We start from the raw sequence: 9,779 nt of genomic DNA, 5'->3' as shown, positions 1-9,779 counted from the left end.
GAGCCCTGTCTGTTGGTCTTTATGCTAATTTCTCTACTTGTATTTTCTCTGACATTCAGGGTGCTGACCTTTCCCCTGAATTAGTGAATGTAATTAAAAGTAGGATTGTTAACTCCTTTTTGAGCAGTCTTTCCTAGAAAGCAGATCAAAGAACCTATGCTAGCAGCCATTCTGGGTATGCTAGGGTACTTGCTGTTACAATACTAAGTGCCAGGCCCTGTGCTAGGCAGTGGGGATGAAAATATGAAAAATGAAACAAAATCTACTTTCAAGGAGCTTACATGCTGAAGGGGAAAAAAGAATTATACACACGTATGTATACATGTATATGTAATACCTGTATATACATATGCAGGTGAAGAATAAATACAACTAGAAGATATTTAAATGAAAAGTAGCTAGTGAGGGAGTGGACATTCACAATTTGGGGAGGGGTGAATAAAAGGCCTCTTTCAGAAGGTGGTACTTGAGTGCCCTGACTAGAATTTTATGATGCATGTGTCAAGTATACCATTATTAGCTTAGAATTCCATAGGTATATTCTGAGCTTATTACAGAGTAACAGCTGTGGAGAGTTATCCTACCAGAGGACTGTCAGATGCCTCTTTGGCAGGCAATCAGGGACTTCTTTTGACCACTACTTTTCACAAAAGGATAGTGACTGTTACATAGCTTTTGGAAGACTCCGCTTTGTATTTAACATGCATTTTCCTGTGAGATCCTTGGTGCTACCGTTAAGTAACTGGTAAACCTATGGAATCACTGTGAACGATCTGCTATATAATCATTCCTGTTCTGCTGCCAATGACTGTGTGGTCTCAGGAATTTTTAGCCTCTAGAACTTGTTTAAATAAATTGAGGATCAAGCATCAGTCATCTTCAGCCTGGTAGAAAAATGAATCACATCCTTTTTGTTCTTTTCAGCCAGAACCTTTACTTTAATCACTTTTTCAAGCTCTTCTCTTGTTTTAAAGATGATTTCCTCTCCAGGACATGGAAAAACTGCTTCACCTGGAAAGGTGAGCAAATTAACATGGTATTGGAAGAGACAATTAGCAGAGGACTTTGACCAGGTGATGTGGAGAATTGCATCACATAGGGAAAATCAGATCAGAAGTTCTTTTTCTTATAGCACCAGGGCAATCCTGACAATTAAGTGGTTCTTTTGTTTGCTTGTTTATTTGGCACATTGCTTCTTTAAAAAAAATGGGCACAAACTTTTGTGGGGATGTTGTTCTTTTGAAATATACTTCCCTAGAAGTGAAAGCATTAGCGATTGTGTTTTGTGTAACTTAATAGGTTAAAAACTCCAGAAGATAGTAGTTCATGAGAGGTGAGACAATATGGTACAAAATGCCATAAAAGATAATAGGTTTATATGAATTGGCATGTGTTAGTGATTATGCAATCTCTCATTTCCCACAGATTTCTTTTTATAGGAAACTTTGGAAAATCCCAAAAGAACTGACCGAGTCATTTAAACCACAACAGGTTTCTTTCAACATCAAAACCATGGCTAGGAGTGGGCGAGAAATATTTTTATATTCTTTTTTTTTTCCTAGGCATGGATGGCCTGTTTCTGATGTGGAAGGCTGTGGCTTGCTCCTCTGTGGCAGCTCCTGAACAGCAGAGGAATATGAATCTGACTTCCTCCAAAAACCGAGGCATCCTGCAAACATCCAGGCAGAGGAAGCATTTTTTTTTTTTACTATGACATGGGAACGGGCCACTGAGATCCAAATGCAAACGGACGTTTCATGTAAGTGAGTGCTTCTTCCCCCAGCTTGGCTCTTTGCCTAATTCAACAGGCACTTAGGTGGCTGAAGAGGGAAATTTTTGTTAAAGCAATTCCAGCTCTGAGTTGGACATGGAACCTTTTGACTGGCAGTGTAGTTCCTTTCCCTAGCTGGCAAAATTAGCAAGTTTCTTTGTTGTTGTTAGGTTTTGAAAAAAAATAGCCTGTTTCTTGGCATAAGCTTTGCCATCCTCTGCTCCCCTCCATCCCTCCCCCCCCCCCATTAAATAAAGTGAAAGATCTCCACTGCTCTACACTGCTTGTTCTTGAAACTCTTTTCTCCAAAGGGCAGTTCCCTTTCAGACTCTCCACAGTCTCTTGACAGCTGGCTCGCTACCAGGTGGCCCCTGAAAGTTCTTCTTTCCCTGATTGTGGATGTCAGTAGAAGTCTGTTTGCTGTCATCAGAGAGGCTCCTCTTACATGTATAGCCATAAATTGGGGCGGGGGGAGAAAGGTAATTTTAAGCCTCCAGATACACTTGAAAGCTCTGTAGGGGAAAGGTGAATTTTGAGATGGAAAACTTGCACATCTATCCCTTAGGGAACCCACTAATATGTGCAAATACTACCACCTCTATAAGACATGAAATATTTCAAAATATTTTATCTACCAAATTTTGTACATCATATATATATATACATACAGATGCATATGTATATCAAAATCAATGCCTCACTTGCATATGAGGAAGCATTGCTGATGGTTTTGCAAGTACAACATAAACTCAGTAAATGGAAATGCTCTATTTCTGTACCTATTAAAGTGAGATATGATGAAAAGGAGTAATAGAGATGAAAGAAATCTCAGAGGTCATAGAATCATAGGATATTAAATGTAGACATGGAAAGGATCTCAGAAGCAATCGAGTTCAAATCTCACCTTTTAAAGATGAAATCGTGGAGGCCCGGGGAGTTTTAAGGATCTTAGGTCCCCATTTGGAAGGTCCCTCAAAGGTCATCAAATCTAGTTGGTCAGTTTTCAGTTGTGTCAAACTCTTTGTGATCCCATTTGGGGCTTTCTTGGCAAAGATGTCAGGGTAGTTTGCCATTTACTTCTTCTCCAATTCATTTTACAGAAGAGGAAACTGAGGCAAACGGGGTTAAGTGATTTGCCCAGGATCACACAGCTAGTGAGAGTTTGAGGTCAGATTTGAACTCAGGAAGATAAACCTTCCTGATTCCAGGTCCAGCACTCTATCTACAATGCCACCTAGCTGCCCCCTCATTTTACAGATAAGGAAACTGAAGTACATGGTGCTTTAAGTGACTTTCCAGTAATCAGACAGACAAGAAGAGTCAGTATGGGATTTTAACCTAGCAATGTTTTCCAAGTCATATAAGTAAATTAGTGCAGACTTGGGACTTGAACTGAAGTGTTCCGTTTCTGCTACAGAAAGCAATTTGCTTTATGTGGACATCAGTAACATACTTCCTTATTTATTCTTGCTTGTTGCTTCACTTCTAAAATGACCATCCTCCATCTGATGTTGCTGTTGATGGTATGGGATTCTATGATGAATAATGCCTGAAAAGGCCAATCTGCAGTAGTAGTCAATTTGTACATTTTGTATGTATCTCCTACCTGAAATTAATTATAGCAATGTCTGTCTTTGAACCCATTGCAATTTATGCATCTGCCTTTTGGCTTAAAAAAAAAAAAAGAATTTTCTGCTTGGGAGAATAAGGGAAATGTTCCAAAATGAATAATTTCCATTTTTAATAAACAAAAGCACCACAGGTAATGCCTAGCACCTGGTAGGTGCTTAATATTTGTTGAATGAATGATATAATTAAAGATACTGCTCTATAGCTATACAACAGCAAATTAAAATGGGCAACAAGGATTTAAATCATTCAATTTAGGCCTACTTTATTTTACAAAACAGAATAAGCTTCCTGGAAACATATTGAGGACAAGTTTTTGTTTAAACTCTTCCCTTTCCCATATTATGTAGTCCATATATAATAAATACGCCGCATAAAGACTTCACATAATGTCTAGTAAGATAATTATTATAACCCTCTAATGATTTAGGCAATGGATATCTGATATTTCTAAGTATGGCACATTTAAGGCAATGAGTTCTGAATAATGTGTATTAAGTATATTTTAATGATCTGACAGTTTTATTTAAAACATTACTATATTTTAAAAATTACTTAGTAAATGTAGTTTTAGTTCATTTACCATATTCATGTTTGGCTGCTTACTTAAGGGAAGAGATTAAAAGGTTCAGAGTTAGAGAAACAAATTGCCATACTAATCTTCAGGTATTTCTCTTCCTGATATGGCCACTGATTTCTAATCAAAGCAACACAGGCCCAATCACTGTACTTTTTTCTTTAGAGGGCCACAAAACCCATGGTCAGGGATGTGAAATCCAGTGTCTCAGTAGCCTTCTCAGAATGCCGGCTCTAGTATACACAGTAATGGAATAGATGTAGAGCTCTGGAACAATTCACAGCAATGCCACCAGGGTGATCTCATTAAGCCCATTTTGACAAATATTATCAAATTCCTACTAAGTAAAAGGTACTTTTCTAGGCATAGGGGATGCAAGCACAAAAATAAAGCCTCTGCCTTCAAGGGGCTTATATTGTACTGGCAAAATGCAAAATGTTTAACAAGTTAATAAATACAAGGAAATACAAACTAGTTTCCAAAAAGAGGGAGGGTGGATAATTGGGAACATCAGATAAGGCCAAGAGTAAGAGATGATTTGTGATAAAGTGAAAGATCTACATTGTTGTGCTCATCTACATGAGTTGTGCTTTAAAGGAAAGTAGAGATACTTCAGGGCATAAATAAGGAGTATTTCCATACTTGTAAAGACTGAGAGACAATAGAGAGGAAGCATGGAGCAACATTTGGCCATTCAATAGAAAACTGAAAGTACTGATTATAAATTTTATAGCACTCTTGGTAAGCTTTTCAGGTAATCTAAAAAAAAATCCTGGTATTAACATTGAGATGTATCATCAAGCAAATTTAGATGAGCAGAGTCACGTATGAGAAATACAAAGCGAATGGAATATATTGGTGTTTAATTTGATGCTATATATAATTAGAAATGAAGACACTCTATCAATTAAGTCAATTTTCTGGTTAACATTTTATGTTAATTCTTTTATAGTTTAAAGACACTAAAATTAGTTCTATCATTATACAGAAATTATGAATTCACCACTCAACTCTTGCCTCTTCCATGTTCCTGACTCTTCTATCCTTTATGGCTCTTCTCTATCTGAACTTCTTTCTACAAGCATGTTATCTTACATCAGATAATTTAGAATTTTGTTACATACTACCTTGTATGTATATCCAGATAGCTACCACTGGTATGAGATGCTTTGCAGATTATAATCCACTCAAAACTATGTTACAAAAACCATTAGTAATGTGTTAATTTTACTAATCCAACCAGGAGATACATTAAAGCAAAAGGTATTTAATCAGATAGCATAGCAAAGTAAATGAAAAAAAAAAGTGCTCCATACACAATCCTACTTGTTATAATATTACTAATGAGAAAGGAGAAACTCACAAGGAACACACATAATCAGAGAATATGCTTGTAAGCGTAGAGAGTACTTATGGCAGGGGCCACTCATGCCTCCTACATTGAGAAGGCAACAATGTCTTCTGGTGAGATTATCACCCTGCTCTCATTTGTTTGTTGCTGAGCTTCTCTTTAGTAGGTATTTCTGTTCTCTTTGAACATCTTTGCTGAGCTACTGTTCTTCAAATGAGATATGAGTTCTTATCTATATGAGTAAATGTCTGCCCACTCTAGTTTATAACCCTAGACTCTGTCTTTATCTTTTATGTGACACACACCCCAACCACACGTACCCAGTCAGTTTGTTGAGAACTTACATATTTTAAGTCTATCTTTTGAAATATGTACTTTTCCTATGATGCCACTCAAGACTCTCCCAGTTCCAAACTCTTATGTAAGTTATAATCCAAAATTATTTTAAATTACCTCAGAGTTGTTCACCTGGGTCTACTTTGTGCCAGAGGATCCCACTTAGCAAAACAAAAAACAAAAAAAAACAAAAACTGGAGAGAGTTGGGTCAACTCCCATAATGATCTTGGTTGTTATGATTATCAGCCCAGGACTGAAAATGATGTTGAAGCTGGCAATTCTGGTGACCTTTGCCCTGTTTCACCCCCACACCCACCCCAATTTAGCTATACTCTCCACACTTGTACAATTCTCTAATTTCTTCAAGTCTCTGTTAATCCAGCCTCTTCAACTAAATGGTAAATTTCTTGAGGACAATGGCAGTATCTGATATTTCTTCTGTCTTCTTGAAGCTTAACATAATGTGAGTACCTGACTGGCAATCAATAGATACTTGTTAACTGAATGAATATCTACAAGTCTTACTGTTTACATTGAACTCATGATTTCCTTAATTTCAATTTTATTTTACTCCCTTATTAATCTTAGAACTACAAAATATCACACAGGATGTAAAACGAGTTGTTTGCTTCCAATTCCTTTGCTCCCCCCCCCCCCCGCCGTCCATATCAAGAGGGAGCTATTGCTAGCAAGATCAAAAATACACACACACACACACACACACACACACACACACACATCCCCCTCTCTCCTGCACAAGCAAGTTGCTTTTGCCCTGAATTTCTATCTCCTTATACAATTTTTCCCCTTGCTGCTACTGTTCCAATGTTTCCCACTTTTAATTTCTCTATTAACTTTAATTAGGCTCCTGAGCTTACTGGCCAGGTGGTTTTTCCCTAAGCACTCACAGCTCCATTTTCCAGGCTTACAGTCGAATTTAACTAAGCCATGGATTTGAGACAGAAGACTAACATTATACGCCATGCAAAAAGTCAGAGCCACCACAACTCATTTCATCCACTGAGGATTTCAGCAGGCAGCCCTTTTAATAAGCCAGGCTGTGCATTTCTCAAAAAATACTTTGGGATCCATTTATGAAAACAATATTGGTTATGATTCTGCAGCTGGAAAATTGCAGAGGAAATAATGTTTGTCCTCCTGAAAACATGTTAGGTCCATATAGCTTAGATGACATAAATCATTGTGTGTGCAACTGTTTCTCAGTTTCTCTGAAGCACACTGTAATATTTATTTTCCTAACATGATTGTAAAGGGCACATAATAGAAGATGTTGGAGTGAGTACCCCATATCTTCACTTGCCAGTCTTTTGGAATCAGTAGACTTCCAAACATAATTTACTGGAGGAAACATATTTACTCTCCGTGTATTAAAGCAGTGCTTATTGGGCTTTTTCTTGCTAAAAATCTTAAAGAAGGAACCCAGCAGAGCCACAGACCTTCAATGGTGCTCCTGTAGGGCGCTTGAACATCTCAGGTACTGGCTGCTGGTTTAATAAAAGGATAGGATTTCCATTTACTTCAGGCAGGCTTAATGCATTGTTCTTGTAGTGAGACAGTCAGAATGAGTCAGGAGCCAAAGAATACACTTTATAGACACAAATAATCGTAAATTCCGAATGTCACCTTTAGGCAGAGGCATTTTTATTATTGTTAGTGGAGCTGCTGAGTAGGTTTGATGTTTTATTCTCTTGGGGACTAAATGTTCCAGAGTACCGGAGCCCTATCTTTATCAGGCTCCCAAGGAGGGAGCCCGGCCAAACTTGCTTCCTATACTTCTCTATGATTGATAGCAGATGGCATGCTTTAAAATAAACCTATCCATTAGCAGTCCTCAGTGTTTTTACTCAAGGCATTTACAACTGTCTCAACTAGAAAACACATTCACTCCATGAGCTAGTTTCAGTCCTCAGCAGCTGTACAGGTGCAAATCTTTCATTAACTCTTAAATAGTGGTGAAATAAACAATGTATTTTATTTTACTTTGGTTCAGGGAGTTTACTTCAAAGCAGCAGTGGAACTGGAATACTCCAAAACAGAGCTTAAAAAGATGGAGTTTTATTAAAACTGAGCAATGTTAAGCAATGATATGCTTTCTCTGAGTAACATATAGATCACGTGGGTGTTATATTCGCAAAGTTTGTTTCTATGAACATAGTTTAAATGGGAAATTACCAATCTCACAGGAGCATTTCTGAAGAGGCGTAGAAGGAAGGGAGCAGAGTTAAAGTTCCTGGCGTGGTTTGCATTTGTTTCCAGAGCAGGACTAGAGGCGTGTATATTTTCCTTTTCCTTTCCCCTCTAAGACTTCTCTTTCCTCAAACCTCAGTGTGAAGAAGAAGAATGTCCAGCCATTGTTGTGTCATAATAGTTTGTCAGACAACCAGTTTATTGGACTTAGGGAATAAGCGAATTGATTTTTAAATGCTGTTTTATTAATAGTTTCATAGGTGAATAATTTAGTCTGCAAACTTTGTGTTGACCTGAAGAAAAATTATTACCAGTAAACATGTAACATTAGCATTTAGAATTAAAATACTTAAGTTGCTAAAATAATATGTCTTTAATTATTTGATGGATCTGTGATCAATATAAACCATACCTCTAAAGATGAAGTCATAGTCCACACCTTCTCATACAGGATTTGACCCTTTTCTTCCCACAAATCCACCAGAGGGGTTCCATCCAATGCTCTTGGGGTCCTTGTCTAGATGTACTGAAATAATTTTATTACTAATGGAAAACCAGAAGGTATAGAGGCAATCCATTCATTATCCTTCATAAACTATCGGGTTTAAAAGGGTCAACAAAAGTAGCATGGTATAGTCCATCTTGAGGTCAGAAATACCTGAGCTAAAGTCCCATCATGGACACATACTGATTGAGTGACCTTGGGCAAATGATTTAACTCTTTGTGCTACCAGAAACACAGTAAGGATACCCATTGTCCAGCAGTAGTTGGGGGTGTGTATAGTGAAATAGGAGAAGAGAGAGAGAGAGAGAGAGAGAGAGAGAGAGAGAGAGAGAGAGAGAGAGAGAGAGAGAGAGAGATTAACTAGAAGGTGTATTGCCAAATGTATACTGATTATAGTAATGGGTAATTAATGACCTTAATAGGTAAGCTGGGGCAGATGATGGGGGAAAAATTCATATTAACGAATCTTTGTGGAATTAAGTTGAATTAAATTGCATGGAATTCAAACTCTGAGGCAAGAAGATTTCATTAGAATACTAGTGACATAAAGCCTACATTTAGGGAATAAAATGGCCTGGAAATTAGTTATATAAAATGTATCAGTAGGCAATTCCCTTTTTTTTTTAGATAGCTTGCCATCACCCTGTTGAGTACCAAATTACCACATATAAATATATATCCAGAGTGAAGCATAGAGGGGTTGTCTGTAGACAATGATCGATATCGGTAATCAAATGATCATAAATGCAGAAATGTTTTGTTCCCAGAGTTAATTCACATGAAGTTCTGAATAAGGGTATTGAGTGATGGGAGTCAATATGGCTCTTCACTATTCATTGTTCTAATAGTCTTTGGATGATGGTGAGTAACTGGAAATTAGTCCAGGGTACCTTGATTTATAATTTTAGCAGAAATACTCCTCATGAATAATTACTTCTCACCTCCTTATTAGTTTGAGTGTCACAATAGATGAGTTCAATAAAGTCCATTCACATTCATTAAACTGAACTGGGGAAGGAGAAAAATGGGAACCTTAGGAAACAGCTTTAAGGAATAGTTTACTAGTTAAAAAATATCAAAAGAGGAAAAGGTACTTTTCTTCCAAAAAGTTAAAGTTACTCTGAAACTTGAAAGAAGTTTAAGAACACTGTGAAATCTCAATCAATAAGCATCTATTTTGACTTTCTGATCTTTGACAAAACATTTAAGCAGTAGGTGGCAGAGTGGATAGAGTGCTGCCAGACATAAAGTCAGGAAAACCTGAGTTCACAGTCTACCTCACTAGCCCCTTAATATCTGTAAGACCCTGAGCAAATCACTTAACCTCTCTTAACCTTAGTTTCCTCATCTTGTAAATGGGAATTGAGGCAGCTAGGTTTCTCAATGGATAGAGTGCTGAGA

General features: G+C 37.4%; 1 long non-coding RNA gene across 5 annotated transcripts in view; it reads left to right on the top strand.

The window, feature by feature from the left end:
• Positions 1-613: 613 nt before the first annotated feature.
• Positions 614-9,779, top strand: part of LOC138145023 (uncharacterized) — a 328,164-nt gene continuing 318,998 nt past the window's right edge. For 3 of the 5 annotated variants that reach the window (XR_011164085.1, XR_011164084.1, XR_011164083.1), the window contains exons 1-2: positions 614-1,019; positions 1,563-1,759. This is a non-coding gene — a long non-coding RNA (uncharacterized lncRNA). Of the gene's footprint in view, positions 1,020-1,562; positions 2,050-9,779 lie in introns of those variants that run through there. The other 2 variants (XR_011164081.1, XR_011164082.1) reach the window with 2 other exon arrangements.

The sequence above is a fragment of the Petaurus breviceps genome, unplaced genomic scaffold (assembly GCF_028583685.1).
Source record: "Petaurus breviceps papuanus isolate PSGF00001 unplaced genomic scaffold, PetGlider_PUasm1.0 90723, whole genome shotgun sequence".
NCBI lineage: Eukaryota > Metazoa > Chordata > Mammalia > Diprotodontia > Petauridae > Petaurus > Petaurus breviceps.
The sequence above is the reverse complement of the archived record's forward strand: the minus strand, read 5'-3'. Positions and strand labels throughout refer to the sequence as shown.